Source organism: Monodelphis domestica, chromosome 1, assembly GCF_027887165.1.
Source record: "Monodelphis domestica isolate mMonDom1 chromosome 1, mMonDom1.pri, whole genome shotgun sequence".
NCBI classification, from domain to species: domain Eukaryota; kingdom Metazoa; phylum Chordata; class Mammalia; order Didelphimorphia; family Didelphidae; genus Monodelphis; species Monodelphis domestica.
In genome coordinates this window covers 474,075,378-474,097,355 of record NC_077227.1, presented here as the reverse complement: position 1 = coordinate 474,097,355, position 21,978 = coordinate 474,075,378, and the positions used below count along the sequence as shown (strand labels likewise).

At 38.5% G+C, this 21,978-nt stretch overlaps 1 protein-coding gene across 4 annotated transcripts in view; it reads right to left on the bottom strand.

The window, feature by feature from the left end:
* NACC2 (NACC family member 2) overlaps positions 1-21,978 on the bottom strand; it is a 131,951-nt gene that overhangs the window by 83,479 nt on the left and 26,494 nt on the right. The window contains exon 1 of one of the 4 annotated variants that reach the window (XM_056812704.1): positions 1,589-6,393. The exons of 2 other annotated variants lie outside the window; for them this stretch is intronic. The gene's annotated coding sequence lies outside the window, so the exon portion shown is untranslated. Of the gene's footprint in view, positions 1-1,588; positions 6,394-21,978 lie in introns of those variants that run through there. One more of the 4 variants, XM_056812707.1, reaches the window with a different exon arrangement.

The window sequence follows — 21,978 nt, the reverse complement described above, 5'->3', positions numbered from 1 at the left end:
ATCTATTTATCTATTATCTACCAGTATGAATGGCCTTGTAAAGTGAATACCTATATGGAAAGGAACACACAGCCCTTAGTATAGGAGTAGTGAGAAAGAGAAAGAAAGGAAACAGAACACAAGGTCCATGGAGAATGAAAATCCAAGAGCAAAGGAGTCATATAACTAAATTATTAACTCCCCTCCTTTCTCTCTCCTTCCCTCTCTTTTGGCTAAGTTTACAAGTTGTTTGAATGCAAGGGTGCCAGGTCAAATATCGCACCTGCCTCATCTTTTTAAACATATTCCATGACAAGGAATGATCATCACCACTACTACCTTTAGCTATAACGATTCCACAAAATTTAAGGATTACACTTGGAATGCCAAGGAGCTGCTTGGTAAGGTCGACAACAGGAAAACGTAAGCTTCACAATAGAGTTAACTCATTTCTCTTCCAATTCTAGGATCTCCTCTGAAATCCATTAATCCATACCACTAAAAAGGCATTTACTAAATGCCCATGGTGCCAAGAGGGTGAGAAAGTTGAGAGCATAGATTTAGAGGAGGAAGGGACTTTAGGTAAAGCACAATTCCTGCTCTCAAAGAGTTCAGTCAAAGAGGAACCAGAGGCAATAGACAATAGAATTCACTATCAAATGCAAAATATTCCTGTGAGATACTAAGAGAAAGAACCCTTACTACTAAGGTGAGAAATTAGGGAAGACTTTATGAAACAGATGACATTTGAATTGTTTTATAAAAGAGTAGGAATTAAATGGGTCAAGAAAAGGACAGAGGACATCCTGGGTACAGGGAACAGTCTGAGCTAAATTAGAGAGGCGAGTCCATTATTAAAACAATTTTCAAAATGCTTTCACATCCATTATTTTCTTGCTTGTTACTTATTAAAAACTACAACAGCCCATAACCCTGTAAAGGTAGAAGAGGCCAGTATATTATAATTTCATGGATCTGAATGAGGAGATATTCTTGATTCCATCTGGGAAACAGGAAGAAAGATAGACTGAAGAGTCTCTAGGATGGAAGAACTGAGGCTCAGGGACTAGAAATGACTAAACATCTTCATCACTAACATTCATGTAGTGATTGCTATATGCAAGGCACTGTGCAAAGCACTTTACAATTGTTACCTCACTTAATTCTCACAACAACCCTGAGGGGTGAGTACTATTATTATCCCAATTTTATAGATGAAGAAACTGGGGCCAAAAGCAGTTCAAAGTGACTTGTCCAGAGCAATGACTCAGGACTTCCCAACTCCAGCTTGTGCTCTAACCCAGCAGCTCAATGAGAAACTATGGAAGAGAAGAACCATAATCCAGATCTCCTACACCAGGGTTTTCTTCCACTGTATGATACTGCCAGATGGACTACAATGAGAAGAGGGAAGGGCTGGCACATTTACAAGAAACTGCTCAGTGGCAGTACCATGGGATAAGCTGCGGTTGGAAGACTAGAATCACTGGGAGTTGGGGAGCTGGGAGAGAACTCAGCATGGAAACAAGTTGGAAAACTGCTGAGCTAAGGATGAGTGTCAGCCTTTCTCTAGCTTTAGAACATCAGGCAGAATAGCTTAGGAACTTACCAGGTACACTGACTTGTTTGTTTCCCTCTCTTCTCTTCTTCCACTCCCCCCAGTTCTTTCTACTGAACAAAAAAAAGGGGGGAGGGGGAATAGAGATTAGGGAAGAGGATAGGGATTAGACTTGTTGGACAACGTATGTGTAATGCCCTGCTAAAGATACTGGACAACACCAGTAGGCACATTTTTCCCTCCAAGTTATAGCCTTAGAAACTAGTGGCCAAAACATTTCTCAATAGCTGAGCTGGGTTAAAATCTTAGGAAATATTTAACAAAGCAAATGAAAATACAACATAGAAATGCTAAATGCTGTTTTTAGAACTGTTTCTATTTGAGTTTGACAACCCCCAGCCTAGTTAAATGATTTGCCCACCTTTGCATAGCCAGTATGTGTCAGATATAGAACTTGAACCTCACTATGGTTCATGGTTATCCCAACACTGAATTATCAAATACTGAACGATTTCTCCTGGGAAAAATACAGGATTAGGTTCCTATGGGTCTCTGGTCACAATATTTACTTTAGCACTTTCCTGAGTCGCCTCATTCAAACACATATCCACAAATTTCGTTCTCTTTTTATGTCTTATTGATTCACTAACATTGAACTCATGGGGAACACCATAACTCATGCCTGAGTAAAGCTTATCTAATACTCACATTTTTTCAGTTAAGGCACATCACAGCCTTCTTGGGTTAAAGAAAACCAGATAGGAATATTTTAAGCAAGTGGAATCACCAACAGAAAGCACAAAAATATGAGCATCAGGTAATTGAGCATTGGCCATATATGATCGTACCAAGTATTGATTTGGAGATTATAAATTTTATAATAGGATAAATTTACAAATACAAAATACTCAAAATGAGCATCAACTTTAGGTCTTCCAGGCTCTAAGAACTATGGCCATACTACCTTTTCCACTTAATTAGTGGAATTAAATGAAAACACCACTGACTGGGGTAAATTAATCAGTCAACCAACTCATGGTTAAAATAAGTGTCTCTGGAGCATTCAAGTCCATACTGTCTACTGAAAGAGATCCACAAGGCTTCCTTTAGGGCAAGAAACAGCACATAAGAAGTATCAGAGAACTTTAACTATGCTAGGTTATTTGATAACTAGATAGATGTGAGTAATAGAAGCACTTCACCAAAGGACCTACCAGTGCAAATGGAAGTAAAAAGAAAAGGCTACATGGAGAAAGCAAAGTAAAAGACAGGGAGGATATAGACCAAGGAAAGGATATTGCTGGCAGCAACAAATAATTATGGGTTTGGAGATGGGAATTTAGCATGTAGGAAACAGAAAAGAGTAAAGCCTTGCTGGAGTAAGCAGGTAGATACTGATGCAGTAGGGAAGCCCCAAATATGGAAGGTCTTGGGCAGTGGAGTATAGGATTTTATATTTGCAAGAGCAATAACTAATTGTTCAAAATGATTTTATACCATGTTCTCTCACCTTATCCTCTATTCTGTGCTCTCAATCCAATGCCCTATACATTATAAGAAGAAATATCAATTCTGAACATCTAAAACCACTTTGGGATGCCAAGTGGAACAATGCTTATTCCCAGAAAACATTTACCAGAACAGTAAAATATTACTCCCATTTTGAACTCTGAGATCCTTCCTGATGCATCAGGGGAACATGCCCTTCATTCCCAGGTACAATTAGATGCTGATGGGGAGAGAGAAAGGGCAAGGAGGTCAAGAGAAGAGGAGAAAGGACAAGAGAAGAATAAAAGCTTTTTAAGCCACCTGTGTTGATGTTCTTAACTTGGAAAATAAAACATTCAACCAAGGTCCAGATTAGAAATACTGTTCTTTGGCCGAAAACGAATTTAGCTTGAGCTCATGTGCTACTGCTGCCGCTGCCACCACTGCCTTGTTTTGTGGACCAATCTGTGCAGTCCACTCTACTACAGAAACCCAGTGTCCTGGACCAAATACCTTTCCTCCTACCCTTTCCTTCGCCTTCTCCTCCTCTCTCTGGGAGGATGCTGAGACAGGCACATTGGAAGGAGGACTTACATTTTACTGGGCATTTTCATACTCTAAATGTTTTCTTCCTTCTCCGAAGAAGGAAAAACAGAAGATGTTTTCCATAAGCAGCCGATTTCATTAGCTAATTTTACCATCACTTATGGTCGACTTTATGACTAAGATTTCATGCTGACTATATTAATCCTGTCAAATTTCGGAGAGAGAGGAATGATACTGTGTGTTTTATAGCTGCAATAACTTCTAGTCCATTAGACATGCATGCTGACATGGAAGTAATCAAATTGATTTTTTTGCCTATTACAATGGAGAACTTTGTATGAGCAAATAGCCCTTCTGGCAATGGCCTGTAAACCTCAAGAACCCTGCACACCCCTCAGGAAGTGAAGAAATCCACTAAGATCCAGCTAAGAAATCTGGGTGTTCCTGCCTCCCTCCTCCTCCTTTATAAGCTATTTTCCCCTGAGAGAGGGAACACATTAGTCGACCAGAACAACAACAAAAGACAATGAAAGGAATAATTTGAGGTTTTCAAAGCCACTGTAGACATCACAGAAGATGCAATTAGCTGTTTTCCCAGGATCAAGGGTCCTATTATTTCCTTCCCAAAGATAAGACAGTCCTGTTGTGTAATACTGGGCTCCAGCTCAGAGTTTCAGATTCCCACACAAACAGATCCCAGGAAATCCTGAAGGGGCTTGGGGGAAGAAAAGGAGAAAGGAAGGAGAACAACAGTTCATGATGAACAGGAGGCAGAGCCTTGAACTTGTGGTTAAGAGAGAACTAGGTTTTTGTTCTGATTGACAGTTGTGAGCTGTGTGATCCCTGGGAAGTCATAAAATCATTGGGAAATTCAATTTCCTAACAGGTAACATGAAAACACTAATCCTCATAGCACCTTCCTCCCAGGATAGTTGTGAAGAAAATGTAGAACTTATTTAAACCTTAAAGTTTTGGAAATGACAGCAAGTCACAATGACCGACTTAAAGTTCAAAAAACTTTATAGGCATTATCTCATGTGTGCCTGGCAATAAACAAGAGATATGTACTACAAGTTGTATTATTTCCAATTTAAAGATAGTATCTGACCTGATAGGATCTGATAGTTTTAGTAATGACATTTCTTTGTAATTTCTCACCTTGGAATATCCCTCAAGCCTACACTACAGCCCTCTGTGGTGAGATTCTTCCAAAACCACTATCTTGAAGAACAGTCACAGGTCAGTCCCATCTCAGCTTCTGAATCTCTGGAAGCCACCACTCAACCATGCCCCTACCTGCATACCTTCATCATTCGTTCCCCTTTTCGTATCGCTTTCCAATTCCAAAATTCAATTTAACCAGACTCACACCAGTCAACTCTATTCAACTAGGGAAATAAGAGGTATCTGTAGCAAATCTTACTTTCATGGTCTTGTTAATATAATTAAGCAGGGTGGGTGACAAAATTGCTTTCCTGACACAATTTACTATCTTTTGCTTACTTTTATTCCATCCTGCAGCCTACTTGCCCAGCAGGAATCCTCTTAAAACCAAAACATTTAATTACCTTCTCTAACCTAAGGAAGGTGTGAAAATGAAATAAATACGGAGAGAACAGGAAGCTCAGTTTAGGCTGATACTCTCCAGCAGTCTGAATGTTGATATCTGGTCTCTCTCCAGTATGAAGCTGAAAGGAGAAAAGAACTAAACAGCAGGGAACCGGAATGGAAAAGCTGGACAGATTTCCCAACTACCCCAAAGTCTCATCTTCATAGGAGAGCTTCATTTCTTTGCTTTCAGACATTAGGAGTTTCTAGATTATTAGACACACATGTTCAAAAAGAAGGGAAAATAAATTTCCCAAAGTCAAACTCAAATGAGTTCTTTATTATGCAAGTATGAAACCATTGCCTTCCTCTGGGTAAACTAAAACTTAAATATTCACATTTATCTGTTTGGTTCCTGAAACCAGTAAGTGTCCTTCAAAAAGGCTTGGCATCCAGATTGCTACATTCATCTTTGTGTTCTAGATAGTCATTATCTAGGTCATCATAGGCAAATCAATGCAATTCCTCTGAGCCTCAATTTCCTCATCTGTAAAAAGGGGGATAATAATATTTGAACTTTAGACGAGGCAAAGTTCATTGAGAGGAAAATACATATGTGTTATTAATACATTATCATAATCATTAACTAGATAGACTACCACACAATTAATAGAAAATTTAAAAAGAACAGTAAGTTCTAAGCTTAGATTTTTCCCCATTCCAGTAACGGATGAAGATTTTGTTTAACAATTGCAAACATCTGAATAGTAAATGATAGACAGCACTTACATCATCACCTCCCTGATGGTTTAACCTCTGATTAGTTTCATTTTCTTATCTAGTCACTTATCATGCCCTTTAACTCAAACCATGAGACCTAGTACCCCAGCACCAATCCTACTTTACACCCCCCCAAAAAATAGATCATATTCACTAACAGCAGACTGATCCTATCCCAAACATCAGACCAATTTTCTAAGTAATCCCAGTCCTAACTCTTCATCTCCAACCACAGACCAAACCCCCAGTGTCACTCACCATGTAGAGCATCGGTAGGCCCAAGATCTAATTCTGCCTCTATTAGATTACTTTTTGTGCAAACTTGAACCTTTATGTCCTCATCCATCAAGTGGGAAGAATCTTTGGCCTTATCTCAAAAGTGTTATTATGAGAACAATAAAGTAATGGATATGTATCCTTGCTTTGAAAAGCAACATGTATTACTGCACATGGACACAAAAGGGATAAAGAACTGAAAATTTCCTAGCACATTAGTGAATATGATGTTTCTTTGGGGGGGGGGGGGGTAAAGTAGGATTGATGCTGGGGTACTAGGTCTCATGGTTTGAGTTAAACAAATTTAGAATGTCTGTGTGTGTGAGTGGATATATGTATATATATATTCTATATATATAGAAAAATATGTGTGTGTGTGTGTATATAATTTTTTAAAAGGAGAAATTAGGTGGTTCAGTAGGTAGAGCCAGGCTTGGAAATGGGAAAAAACATTTCTTAAGTTGAGTGACCCTGGGTGAGTCACTCAACCTCAATGATCTAATCCTCCAGGCTTTTCTGTCTTGAAACAGATACTTAGTATGGCTTCTAAGGCAGAAGGTCAGTGTTTAAAAAATAATAATAATATATGCTATCCTTGTGTCTCCTCAATCCCTGAAGGGACTCAAAAAGGACCGAAATACACTTGTATGTGAGATTGTACAAGATACCCTGAAGAATGTTTTAAATTAATTTTCCAAGTCTAGAAATTCTGGAAATTAAGGGTCCACTCAAAACCCCCATTTTCTAAACTTTTGAAAGCAACAAAATATTTATTTGCTCAAAAGAAAGTCAAAAAAGAGGGATTCAGAGGCAAGTAAGATAATCATTTCAGAACACATCCGAGACTGCTTTCAAGCCCGAAGGATGATATGATCATCAAAAGTATCTTTGTTGGACCAATTAAAAGGGAATAGATGAAGGGTAGAAAAGGGGGCTTTCCATTCATCCCCCTTTCCACCCCAGTTATTAGAAATCTGAGAGGGGCAGGATACAACATCAAGGAGCTTTCTCATGACCTCAAGAGATATTGCCATGACAACTCTGGTTCAATCTTCCAAACACTAGTATATTCATTTGCATGGGTGTCAAATAGTATAATTAAAATAAGTTATTTTCTCAGCTTGGAAGTTAAGAGATGGGGTTGGGGGGAGGGGGGTGAAGGGAAGGCTTGAATAGAAGAGGGTAGCAAAGCTCAAAGAGAAACTTACACAAATAACAGCCATAGGAAAAAGGAGGGAAAGTATCAGATAACTCTGAATATCCAGATCAATCCCATAACACCGAAACAACTGAGTGAACAAAATAAGAGAAAAAAATACTGCCGGTGTAAGGTTTCATTTTTAAAATTCCAAAGGTTTAATATCTAAGTGAACAAAGGTTGCTTCTCTTTGAGTGGTAGTGGATAGAAAGGTAGCCTCAGATCCCAAAAAGAGCTGGGTTCCAATTCTACCTCTAATACATATTAGTTAAGTGATTCTGGTAAAGGTATTTCATTCAGTGTCCCAGACTACCAACATCTGTTAGTTCCTCTATGCCTTTTCAATAATTTAATGTACTATTTATAACATTTTGGGGGATTATAAACTATCTTAATGACATATTATAATACATGTAGATTAAATCAATGTGGGGGGGGGGGGGGGAACGAACCACAACTATAGCTACCTCCATCTAGTAAAGTGATTTAACACAGCTGAGGAAATCTTCAAAGAGCAGATAGCACACTGAATGTCCTGGCATAAACGAGGTAGAAATTATTACTACATGGAGCAAAATTTCAAAAGTAACTGAGGGGGGGAGGGCGGGGAAGGAACTTCAGCATATTTGTAAACCAAGGAGGGGCAAGTAGGTGGCTCAATGGATAGATAAGTGGATGCTATCAAGTCCTGAGTTCAAATATGAGTAACCCTGGGCAAATCACTTTATCCCAACTGTCTAACACATAAATACCTCTCTTCTGCCTTGGAACCAATATTTAGTATTGATTTTAAGACAAAAGGTATAGGTTTAAAAAAGGGGGTAGGGAATAGGGACTGGATCTGTGATTTCATTGATGTGTTGTAGCCCGCCCAACATATAAGCACTGGGTTCTTAACCTGTGAGGGAAGTCCAGGGACACAAAATATGGAAAGGAAACAGAAAAAAGGCATAGAAAGACACACACACATTTTGGAAGGAGCCTTGAAGTCTCTCCAATCTGTGGGCTCTCAGCAGCAGCATTTATTAGTAAATCAACCAATTGGCTTGATGGATAGGCATTTTCCTAAATTCCATGATTCTCAAAATGTGCTACAATAGACATGTGTTTCCTAGAAAGTGTGATGTAGCATGGGCCTCACTGAGCATCCTCTGCAATGTATCTTATCTATAATGCCCCCCCCCCTTTTCCTGCCTTAAAGGATGTGCTTTGTATAGATAACAAAAATTGCTTGCAACATGGATTTGAGGACCTGATAGTGTGCCTCTCAAGAGCTAAATAGAGCTTGTTTCCTACCTAGAGAATTTAGACTCTAAATCCCAAATCAATTTTTATTGGTTTCAGTACTTTAACAATCCTATGGATATAATGTGATCATAACAAGAAAACTGCCTTTGTAATTATATCCTTTCCCCTGGCCATTGTCATCAAGATCGGCTTTGACCATATTTATAATCTCAGTATTCATCAGTTCTGAGATCTTCAATATAATAAATAGGTATTAAATGCTTACAATAACTATAATGATAGCTTTAGGAACAAAAGGTTTCATATTTAAAACGTCACCAGTTCTTATTCTAACTATAATTATCAAAACTCTATAAATATAAATCATAGAATTCTAATTATAAAATAATTATTAATATTATGTGGTAAAGTCTATAAAAGTGTTAAAAATCTAGCAGGACCTCATATATTTACTATTATCTGCAAGACTTCATATTAAACTACTTTATGAATATGGTAAATATTTTAAATAAAAGTTATAACCTGGGAAATGTTTACCTAATAATCATAAACTTAATTTCTATGGTCCAACTTTTCAAGTTTGCAAGATTTGACCAATACCAAATAAACATTGTTTTAAATCTGATTCTACATCAAGTTTATTCCAATATTTTGATTTAAATGAAAATGCCTGCTCACACAGAAGTGTCAGAAAAGGGTAGAATTTTTTTAAGTTCTCTTGCTGAGATAGAAATTCATTTTTAAATTCTTAGCCACAAAAACCTGCTTTTTAAAAGCAATTTTCTATTGGCTAATGACAAGAGCTATATTGTATCATTTATATATAAACTATCCATTCTAAGGTAAGAATATCATATTCGACTTTCTCCTGTACTACCATTGGTATATTGGCTATCTTCTCAGGAAAATTGAATGGCTGACCCCAGGCTTGTCAACCAGTTCAATTGAATATTGCCGAATTGAATAAGAGGATAAGTTTAAATCCAAAAAGAGCCATAATACTTCATTAAGAGTCAATATAAGATTGTTTCTACAGAACAAGTACAATATTCTGTGATGGCTTCAAGAGGGTCTTATAATGTACATGCCCAGCAATCCATGTTTTCACTTGAAACACTGTTTGAACACTTATGGCAGTTTGGAAACAATCTGATGACAAGACTAAGAAACTTTAAGGCACACTGCTTAGTCAGAAGACAAAGACAGAGTTTTAATGTAATCTCTGTACCAAAATTGTCATGCTCATGATCCTATTTTCTAATAATTGCTGTATTAAAAAACGTGAAATGCTTCAAAACACGTATGTTTGCCAGAGACCAAAACTGTTATTTGTAACACGTTTACTATGTACATCACTATTAAAGAATTTTCAGGACAAACCCCTTGGCCCATCAAGAGCTCTCAAGGAATCCAAACTAATAAATGGAAAAAATTCTCTAAGATACTGACAGAGGACGTTTTCTCATGTCCTGTCCCTGCCCCCAAAGCTTTACAAACAGGTCCATGTCACTTTAAAATGATCCACATAATAATGATGTCTGCTTTATCTATGCCAGGGCATTCTTCAGTGTGCTATCTCAAATCTGCTCTCTGGAGATCTGCTCTACTATACTAGACACAATTGTGGTTATTTCCCTCACATTGGTATAATCTTTATGTATTACTCTGTAAAGGGCTATGTAGTGAAGAGAACTATATATGATTTTAGAAGTCATTTAATTTGGGGGCAGCTGGGAGGCTCAGTGGTTTGAGACCCAAGCCTAGAGACAGGAGATCCTGGATTTAAATCTGAACTTAGACAGTTCCTAACTGTGTGACCCTAGGCAAGTCACTTAACACCCCCACCCCCCCATGCCTAGTTCTTATTGCTCTTCTGTCCAGGAGCCAATACACAATATTGGTATGGTAAAGTTTCAAAGAGAGAAAATCATATGTGTGCTTTGGGGGAGGAGGAACATTGTGGATTAGTGAAAAGCACCTACTGTGTGCTCAGCAATTATGCTAAGATAGAGGGGGGATAAGGAGGAGGAACAGAAGGTTTCATGGAATTGGTAGAGTCTGAGCTAACTAAAACTAATGAAGAGAAAGATTTTAAGAGGCAGGAACCAGAAAGAAGTGTATCCTGGTCATAGTGGATAGTCAATGTGAATGCAAAAGCAGGAGATGGCATGTTGACTTTGGAGTAATTGTCAAATTAAACTGGAATATATAGTATGCACGGGTGATATAAGGTTGGGAAAGTAGGTTTAAGATTGATACTATGGGGGGGCAGCTGGGTGGCTCAGTGGATTGAGAGCCAGGCCTAGAGACGGGAGGTCCTAGGTTCAAATCTGGCCTCAGACACTTCCCAGCTGTGTGACCTTGGGCAAGTCACTTGACCCCCATTGCCTTAAAAAAAAAAAAAAGATTGATCCTATGGAAGCATCAAATGCCAGCCTAAGGAATTTCAATTTTTATTCTAGAAGCAACAAGGGAATCACTGAGTTTTAGGGAGGGGAGTAATGTGCTAAGACATCCTGTTGTGCTTTAAGATATCGCTTAGGAAGAATTGTCAGTTTAAATTGTTGTTGCTTATAATGTGAAACATGTATTACTTGTATTTCTATGGACATGAGTAAGCTATATAACTTGTATTAAATAGTATTTAAGAAAGGTAAGGGTAACTAGTATATTACTTCACCAGCTCAATCTTGAATAAATTTTAACTTAAAATACCTCCATTATCTCATGGAATCTTGTTCTCTCCCTTTCAATATCTATTCTCCAAATGTCTTTTAATTTTGTTTATTAAACCCTTATCTTCTGTGTTATTGGTTCCAAGATAGAAGAGTAGCAAAGGGTAGACACTGAGAGTTAAAGTGACTTGCCCAGGGTCACACTGCTAGGAAATGTCTGAGTACACATTTGAATCCAGGATCTCCCGTTGCTAGACCTGGCTCTCAATCTACTGAACCACCCAGCTGCCCCCTCTTCTCCATCAGTGTCTTACAACGTGCTATGTGCTTAATAAATGTTTTGTTGAATTGAATTGTTAAAGGATCTTAAATTCATTCAAAAGTGTTAAGTGACTTAGAAACTAAACAGCTCCCAATAAACACATCTGCTGAAGACATCTAAATTTTTACAAAATAACAAAACCTAAAACTAAAGGAAGAAAGCAATGGTTATATGTATCATTCAGAGATTGGCAGGCATGGTAAGGGAATAATTTTTTGGATAATACAGCCAACTAAATACTACAGAAGACATAGTTTATTGGCAGTCTCTCCTCATTTAGGTCAGACCTGACTTGCTCTTGATCAGCAATAGTGCCTTTTTAATATGACCTTTAAGAAGGAATGACAGAACTCTTATGCCATCTAAGTTTTCAACTGTTTGTCAAAATGTTTTGACATGCACTTACAACACTGAAGTTTCTTCATCTATAAAATGAAGGGGTTGAATTAGATCATTTCTAAAGTTTCATCCATCTCTAAAATCCTATGGTCCTATGTAACTAACAGTTTTATCATGAAAGGTACTTTTCTTTTACATAGGAGATTCATATATAAAGAATCCAGGGGGCAGATGGGTGACTCAGTGGATTGAGAGCCAGGGCCAGAGATGGGAGGTCCTGGGTTCAAATCTGGCCTCAGATACTTCTTAGCTGTGTAACCCTGGGCAAGTCACTTAACCCCCATTGCCTAGCCCTTATTGTTCTTCTGCCTTAGAACCAGTACACAGTATTGATTCTAAGACAGAAGGGAAGCGTTAAAAAAAAAAAATCCAAAGTGTTCTTTGAACCTTTCTGATAGGAGTCAACATCAAAAGAATGGGGCAGGGGAGATGCAGCTAAAATAGGATCCTGGATAGGAGCGCCAGGCCTGGACCTGGTTCAAATATGGCCTCAAACACTTCCCAGCTGGGTGATCCTACCCCCTAGCCCCTGTCAATCTTCTGTCTTAGAAATGATACTAAGGAAGAGCCTTAAGGTGGAAAGGTGGGGATTTTCAGGCTTTTTTAATTTTAAGTTTATTTGCAGTTTTAGGAGGAAGAAAGGCAAAGTGGGAAGTAAGATATGAAGTGGAAGATCTTGGCTGCTCAATAAAGTACATTTTTTTCTTAACATGTTCCTTTCCATTAAAACAACCTGAATTCCAACTTTATTTTCCATTTCTAGAATACCTATTATGATAACCTCTTGCCAAATAAATTGGGCTGGACTTAAACAAAACTTATGTCTTCTGTTCCAAAATTGACATCCAATTGACTTTGACTAAGTTAGGGAAAATTTCTCTCTAGAGCAGCTTTTCACCTCCCCTCGGGCATGTTTCTGCCCACCCCCAAAGCCATCTGAACATACTAAAAGAGAAGAGTGACACCTCTTTTAAGGAATCTTTTGGGAAAGTCTCCTGACATCAGAAATTATTGCATAAATCACTTGAAACCAATTTACCAGAGGGAGTCAGGGCAACTAGAACACAAATGGGTCCTTTACCTCTTTCTGCCAAGACTTTGCTGATGAAGGTTGGATATAAATTTGCCGCTGCTTACATTCAAAAGCTCTTTCAAACCTCATTCCCTTGCCTCCCTTTATTTGACATCCTGGAGTGCATTCCTCACTTCCTGTATTATATTCTACCTTTAGTAACAAAGTTTCTCATAAGAAAATGTCACTGGAAATCCTCCCCTTCCTTCACAGAGATAGGACCAAATCCAAGACAATTCTTCAAAGAAGCACAGGGATGGGGTAGCAGCAGTGTGGTACAGTGCATCCTCCCAGCTAAGGAGAAAGAGTCTTTGAATGGAGAAGAGTTATTTAAAATGAACTATTAAACTTGGGTCTGAGAGAGAAGTGGTCCACACACACAGCAAGTGAGTCACTGCTTGCAGCCTCACCCACAGAAATAACACATAATTTAGAGTAGGCGCCAGGAAAGACAGAGACAAACTAGCTTATTGATAGAGGCCTTCTTATCTAAAACCCAGGGAAAACTCTGGGCTGGCTCTGTCTTAGTCATCTCATTCATACAAGAGAAAGATTACTGGTACAGATCAGCATTAATTCATTTTCGTGAACTTGATAAGGCCAACTTCAAGATATTAGATAAGAGAAGACACTCATAGTTGGGTCATCTCTACCTATCCTTAGGGCTGTCTGCCTGGGACTTTCTGGCAATGGGGGGAGCTAAACTACTATGTCTAGAACTGTACCCCCATCATGTTGGCATTTAATTGACAAACATGGAGGATGTAGGCAGGTCCAAAGCAAGTGTTTTCAGTGATGGGATGGGGGTGGGGGAATGTTGAGAAGTGAGTTTTGAAAAAAAAAAAAACATTTAAGAGCCAGAAAGAAATTACTCAACAACTCAGGGAAACTGAAATGGAGTAAGTCAAAAGGGCAAAAAAGATCCCCCTAGATGAAATGTTTTTCTGAACAAGAAAAAAACCTTTTTAGGATTTTATTAACAATTCTGATGCACTCCTTGTTTGTTTTATACAAAACTAATGCTTTTAGCAGAGCCTGGGCACATAGCAAGTGCTAAATAAATGACCACCTCCCCCCTCCCAACACGCATGCATACACACACACACACACAAAATTAGTTCCAATGTGTATCCTGAAATCACTTCAATTTTGGCTCAATCTCTTATACCTACCTTTCTCATCTCTAGGATTATGGCCTAAAAAATAAAAATGATGGACCTTGAGTCCCTGAACAAATTTCAACAAAATGTAAGTGTGATCACTATACTTTGTATACTAGGGCAGAGAAGGGATCCTTAGCCATTTTATTTTTTTTTAAACCCTTACCTTCCCTGTGTATTGGCTCCAAGGCAGAAAAGTGGTAAGAGCTAGGCAATGGGGGTCAAGTGACTTGCCCAGGGTCACACAGCTGGGAAGTGTCTGTGGCCATATTTGAACCTAAGACCTCCTGTCTCTAGGCCTGATCCACTGAGCCACCCAGCTGCCCCCTATCCTTAGCCATTTTAGAGTTTTGAACAAAAATTTTGAATTTGACCCTATTTATCCAGAAATCCAATTCATCAGACCATCATACTGCTTTCAGAAGCATTACTCCCTCTCTACACACTTCAAATCCACTTTTCATCCAAAGGATAAGTTTTCCTACAATCTTTGCCAGTTTCATTAACATACAGGCTACTGAGATGCAGAAGAACTACAGTATTAGATAATACAGAATCAGACCCTAAGGGCAAAGGGTAGAAATGACCTCACTAAACCTAAAGGAGGGTAGAGACATAAATATTCTTCCCTAGCCATAAGAAAAACATTTTTTTGGTTTGTTTGCTTGAAGCTTGTCTGGAACATTCACCAAGATCTCTCTACATAATTATATTGCATTTCTTTTTCCTTTATAAATCTTTCACATATTTTGTGCCATCTCCTGAAAATATCAACCTAACTAAACAGCAAAACTAGTAAGGCCCAGAAAAGAATGGGGGAAAAATGATCTGAGGGATGGAGAACAGGTTTTATGAGGAAAAGAGTCAAAGAACCAGGGTCTTCATTTAGCATAGACAAAGCTATGGGTTGACTTGGTTACAGTCTTCAAGTACATGACAGTTTTTTATAGAAGAAATACAGAACATTTAGTTCCCTCTGCCCACCGAAGACTCAAAAAAGAAATGACAAAGGAAAGTAAGAGTGACTAAATTTGGGCAAGACCAATCATTGGTGAGGGGTAGTTAAAGGAAGATAAAAAATTGAATTGGACAACCAAGCAAGGGTACAGTATCTCCCTAGAGCTGTCCTGGGCCAACCTTGCTATCATGAGCAAGATGAAAGTACATGCTGAACCAGATGAACTATCAAGGTCCTGATCCACTCTAAAATTCTAAAAGACTCAATTTCCTTGGTTTGCATTTTACCAAAAATAAAGCAAAAAAGCTTTTCATTGTCAAAACTTCCAGGTCGGAAAAGAGTAGGGGGCTGATAATTCAAGTTATTGAGAAACAAATGAAAATGTCCTTCATATGATTTTCTTCATCTATGGCTTCTCTGCCCCTCTCTTGTCCTCTGGGGCAGCATAGATTTACGACATTTTTAATAGGCAGTTAATTTATTTAATATGGAATATTAATAATGAAGTGACGGGGCTGGCAGTTTAACGGTACTGGAGGTTTTGGGGGTATTTTGGGATACTATTAAATTTTTACAGTTAACAGATGGATACTATTTCTTAGAACATATAAACTGATCCTTCTACCGTATGTGGCCAAGGATATTTATATTCCAAGCTTGCTCAGCTCCCCCCTCTTTGTTAAAAAGACATGGGAGATTTATTCCTGTGTTAAAAAAGTCATTCCCCTGACACAAAAACTGTACTGAAACACCGAAGTTTATCTACTCAGAGTACATCCACCCAAACAAGTTTCTTTTATTTTCTTCTACCCAAAGAGTTCCCAACTTATTTTTCAATCTAGCTGTGTTCTAACAATCCTATAGCCAGGTTTATCCTCATGGTGGTAATCTGGATAATCCTGGAAAAGTTCCAGAAAGAAAACTCAGGTTTCCCAATTCTCAGTTAAGAAATTGCTTATTTTTAATGTGTGTGGAGGCATACTCAAACAAATGGAACAAACAAAGGCAGTTAGGTGGCTCAGTGGATTAAGTGTCAGGCCTGGAGTTCTAGCTAGATAGCCCTGGGCAAGTCACTTAATTAACTCCAATTGCCTAGCCCTTGCAACCTCTTCCTGCCTTGGAACCAATATTTGTATCAATTCTAAGATGGCAGGTAATGGCTTAAAAAAAAAAAAAGCAGCAATGGGGGGGGGAGGGGCAACAAATTGGACAAATTCCATTTGCAGGAGGTTGCCTAATCCAAGCTTCCAGTCAACAGGTGGTCATGTAACTGTTCCATAAAGGAGACATCAGTATTTGACAAAGAAAACTAATTCCATTGTGGCAAAGGTCTGATAATTAGAACTTCTTTCCTCATGTTAAACTAAAATCTGCCTCCCTCATTTTGGTGGTTTTTTTTTTAACCCTTACTTTCTGTCCTAGTAACAACTTTTAAGACAGAAGGGCAAGGACTGGGCAAATGGGGTTAAGTGACTTGCCCAGGGTCATCATCTAGCTAGGAAGTGTCCCTGATCCATCTTTATATTCATTTGACCTAGTTTTGCTCTAGAGCCACACAAAATGAATCATTCCTCCACAAGACAATTCTTGAAATATTTGAAGACAGTGATCATATCCCTACCCTAAAGCCTTCATCTTTTCCTGACTTAACATCCAGTGTTCCTCCTTCAACCTAAACACTACATGTTCTCTCATCCTTTCACTCCAGTATCATCTTCCGAGGAACTGGCTGCAGTAGTCAATGACTTGCATAAAATACAGCATGCTGAATTGAACCCAAACCTTCAAATGTGAACCCACTTGGATGGAAAGCAAAGAGAACACTGTCACACCCTTCATTTTGGATGCTATGTCAGCATTAACATGACTTATGATTGTGTTAGTTTCTGATGAAGGCTGCCACATTCCACATTGCCAAAATCTTGAAAAATCAAAGAGGCAAAGTATCCTGAACCCATTCTAGCTATCACTTCCACAAGAGGAGGCAGACAGAAGGATTAGCCTTACCCAGAGAACAACCCATTACCTACATGGTGCAACTATAGAGCAACCCAGGTGTGTTTTCCAAAAAGGCTTTCCAAACCTTCAGAAGATGCCTGAAACAACCCGTGCTGTCCCTGTAGTTAAGTTCCCAGTTGGCTTGGAATAATCCCCTGGGAAGAAGACACCGAGCTATTATCAGTCATTTCTGCCTGTCATGTGAATGAGGGATCAGAATAGGCTTTAATGAAAGAAGAAAACACAGTAGAGTAAGACTACCAGGTAGAGGCTTGAAGAGAGAATCTAGTTGAGGGCATGAAACAGGGATACTGACAGATTTGATCTAAAGCTGTTTATGTCTAGAAAAAAGGCCATCCATGGTCTAAGAGGTACTACAATTCTCTGCCTTCTACAGAGGCCTGATTCAATTAAATAATAAGGGATACAAAGCTGTTCATCACTAGGTCACTAATCTAGTGATGTACAACTAGGGCTATACCCCAGGGATATTATTGACAAAGAAAAAGAGAAGACCTATGCCTATAAAGGAAATCCTAGGAGCATTATTTAAAATGATGAATATATATTCCCTTTCAGAGATTTGGCTCATAAAGGGAACCTAATGACAATGTATAGGATATGTACTCCTATTTCTCCCCCAACCTGATTTCATCCCCCAAAAGGATTTCTGTCCAAGGCTCTGCACTGCTCTGCCTTAGTGAGGGAAATTTTTTTTTTCCTTTTGGAGCTGAGAAAATGATTTGCATAATATTCTTTGCAAGTTCATATCAGCCTCTGATAATGATCTCAGCATAATGCAGAGACGTTTGAAAAGGCTGTTACAACACTAAGTAATCATATTTTAAATTATGTTTCCCTTTATAGAAAGGTGTTGCAAAAACACACAGACATGAAATCTGTCTGTTGGAGCCCCAGTACGAACCACCTGACCATCTTCCCACTATTCTACTGTTACAGATTGCAACACCGGCTTCCAGATCTTACCAAACAAAAGCAACTAACTGTACCAGACTGCCTTTACAAAATGCCCAGCTCCTTTTCTGGGTAGATGCTGGAACCCATGACTGACTACATAAGAAATACCTGCTGACATATGGGAAAGAGGGGATGGTGTAAGTATTTACGTAGACCTACTATGTCCCAAGCATCATGCTAAGTGCTTTCACAAATATCTCATTTGATCCACACAATTCTTGCACAGAGGTGAAGTTATTATCTCCATTTTGTTGTGGTGGTGGAGGCCTGTCAGACTTTTCGTGACCTCATTTGGGGTTTTTTTGGGCAAAGATATTGGAGTGAGGAAACCCGAGGCAAACAACTAAGTGAGCTGCTCAGGGTCACAAAGATCTAAAGTGTCTTTGGTTGGATTTGAACTCAGGTATTCCTGATTCCAAGTACCCAATCCACTATGCCACCTAACTGTCTCGCACATAAGCTGAAGAACACAATGCTTCCACCTTCCAGCTGACATGCTCCAGCAGTGTCATGAACTCTATCCTAGATATAGGCAGATGAAAGCATCTTAGGCAAGGTCGACCCCTTAAGTTATCACAAAGCAACACAGATGGAGCCCAGTTTGAAGATCTTTCTCCTGAGCTCTCCAGTGACTAGGTAACTTCTGAATAAAATCACCCTCCTCCAAGAGGGGCAGGATCAATTCGTAGCAACAGGTCATTTTTAAGGGTCTGAAAAGGGGCTAAGTAAATTCATCACACACACACACACAAAAAAAAACCTAATTCCAGGAGAACACCATGCAAAATTGATGAAGCTGATGGCCAACTGAGAAAAGTAAAGTAAACTAGGCATGTTGATGGCTGGTAAGATCACATCACTTTTCCAAAACAGTACCCTGAAACCATTTTAGAGGCAAACTTCGAATATGCTCGCATTTCTATTTTCCCAAGCAGAATCCTGTATTCCTCTTCCTCCAAGAGTAAAGGGCATTCTTCTAAACATTTGGGGGGTTGCAAACCCAATCTTTATAGTGGAAAGAAGATCTATGAGGGGTGGAAATCACAGATGATTTCATAGAGAACTCAGAGCAATCTAAATGCATGCAGTCAACTGACCACGTTTCGGCTGCAGGTTCTAGAAAGCAGAAAGGGGAAAGAGCATTTGATTTAAAGTCAGGACATCGAGATTTGGAATCTTTTTGCTCTATTATTATATTCTGAGCAGCTAGGTGGTACAGCATAGCGTGCCAGTCGGGAATCAGGAGAACTAGAGTTCAAAACTGGCCTCAGACACTAGCTGTGGGACCCTAAATACCCTTTTTGCCTCGGTTTCCTCATCTCTTAAATGAGCTGGAGAAGGAAATGGAAAACTATTCCAGTATCTTTGCCAAGAAAACTCCCAAATGGAGTTGGACCCAGCAAATTGGGGGATGAGAATAATAAGTATCTCTATGACCTTAAGTTTTAACCACTGACCTTCTCTTGGAGTCTCACTTAAAAATACGTTTATATGGGAGTAAAAACACCAATGAAAAGCAACTGCTTGACTACAGGGGCTGAGAGGAAATGACTGAGGAGAGACTCTAAATGAAAACTGTAATGCAAATACCAACAACATGGAAATGGGTTCAAACCAAGAACACATGTGAAACCCAGTGGAATTGTGCGCCAGCTATGGGAGAAGTGGTGGGAGGGGGGCAGGGGGGAAGAAAAGATAATGATCACTGTTTCCAATGAATAATGTTTGTAAATAACCAAATAAAATAATGTTTAAAAAGTCAAAAAAAAATAAAAAAACGGAAATGTTCAGACAGGCAAATCAGAGAGTACATTGTAATGAAAATGAAGAAAGGAAAAATGTAGACCAAACTTTTGCATTATTACAAATTTTACTTTTGATCTGAGTGTGTTGAAAGTGGAGACATATAAACATTATTCAGATTTTGAAAAAAAAAATAAAAATAAAAAAATACGTATATAAAATAAGGAGGTTGGACAACATGAAAGTCCTTCTTAGCTTAACAGATCCTCACTCAAATCTTGGCCAAAACAGATCTCTAATCCCTTCACACCAATGAAAATAGGAATAAGAAGGCTACAAACAAATTAGGCAAATGGAATTGAACTAGAGAGAAAAAGATTTTGCCTGTTCAATGAAGAAAAAGTTGATCTTATACCTGGTCTTTTTGAGTAATTAAAAAAAAAACTTTCCCTTCCTTTTTTGATTTCCTTTTTCTTCATTTAGGAGACTGACATATAAAGCAAGAGTAGACCACTCAACCTCTATTTTCCTAAAAGCTTTCTTTCTTCTTTATTTAAAAAAAAAATCCAATTATAGCACCAATCTCTCAGCAGGGGTCAGTGTTCGAATAAGAACGGGCAAAGTGAGCGGACATACCACCAGCAAGATTAATGCCTAAAGGGTTTCGAAAGTTGTATGATGCAGATTTCATTAACATCTTAATTGTAATGTATCTTTTTAATCTTCTCTCACACTAATGGCTTTATATGCTTCAAAAAAAAAAAGGAGAAAAAACTGCTGACAACAACAAAAAATACAATATACAAAATTTAACAAAGGCGCTTAGCGGTACAATGGAAACGAAATTAGATGCAGGAAACTGCGTTAAGTTAACAGTGTGATTTTTAACTGCACAAGAGTCCCAAAATGAAGCTAATATTGTTTCAGCCACTTCTATCCTTTCCTGTGATACAGAAGCAATAAGTGAGCTCAGCAAAGCCCTGCTTGCAGGGATCCTGGAGATGTAGCGATGCAAATGGCCTCATGTGCATGCCTAAATGTAACCAGAAGAGCCATTTCAAATGATTGGGAGTGCCTTCATTGTGTTAATTAAATAGTTTTCTAGGGCCAATGATTTAAAACAAGAACATAGGTCAGCTACTGTACAGATGAGGAAACTGAGGCCCAGACTTGCAGTTCCAAGGGCACATAGGTAGTAAAAAAGTGAGATTCAAACCAAAGTCCTTTTTAACCTGGTGTTCTTGCCACTGCACTCAAACATTTCTCTATATTCTTTGGGGAATTACTCTCAGAGATTGCTCTGGATAAGCACTGAAATTTCTATGAGTATGACCAAATTAACTTTGCCCAAATAAGGAATTTCCATTGTAACAAATGATGACTATGAAGAATTCAGAGACAGCAGAAGAGCATCATTAACCCAAAATGAAGAATGAAATAAGCAGAACCAGAACAACAATATTCAAAATATAAATGGAAAACAAAAAGGAAATGCCTTAGTATTTTGATGACCCAGTCTGACTCAAGAAATGATAAAATTCACCTTTACTGCAAGTGTATGTAAGAGGGAAGGGGAGCATGAGGAAGGGAAAATTATAAACACAGAAGTGCCTACTATGTGCTTCTACTAAGTGCAAAAGTACTATACAAAAATAATCTCATTCAATCCTCACCACAATCCTGGGAAAGAGGTGCTACTATTATCCCCATTTTACAGTTAAGACTGAAGCAGATAATGGTAAAGCTACTTGCTTGGTATCACATGACTAATAAGTCTCAACTGGATTTGAACTTAAGATACTCCTGGCTCCAGGACTAGCACTCATCCATTGCTCCACCAAGCTGCCAGACTTGTTTGACATATTGATTAGTTTTTCTTTCTCTTTTCCTTATAAGGGATGGCTCAAGGAAAGAAGCTCTATTTGGGGAAAAAAAATATTATAGAACAAAAACAAAATAGTAATCAATTTTTAAAATTTTGAAAGAGCTTTTCACAGAAAATCAGTATGTTATGATGTATCAAATGTGTGAAGATTCTAGAATGATAAGCTC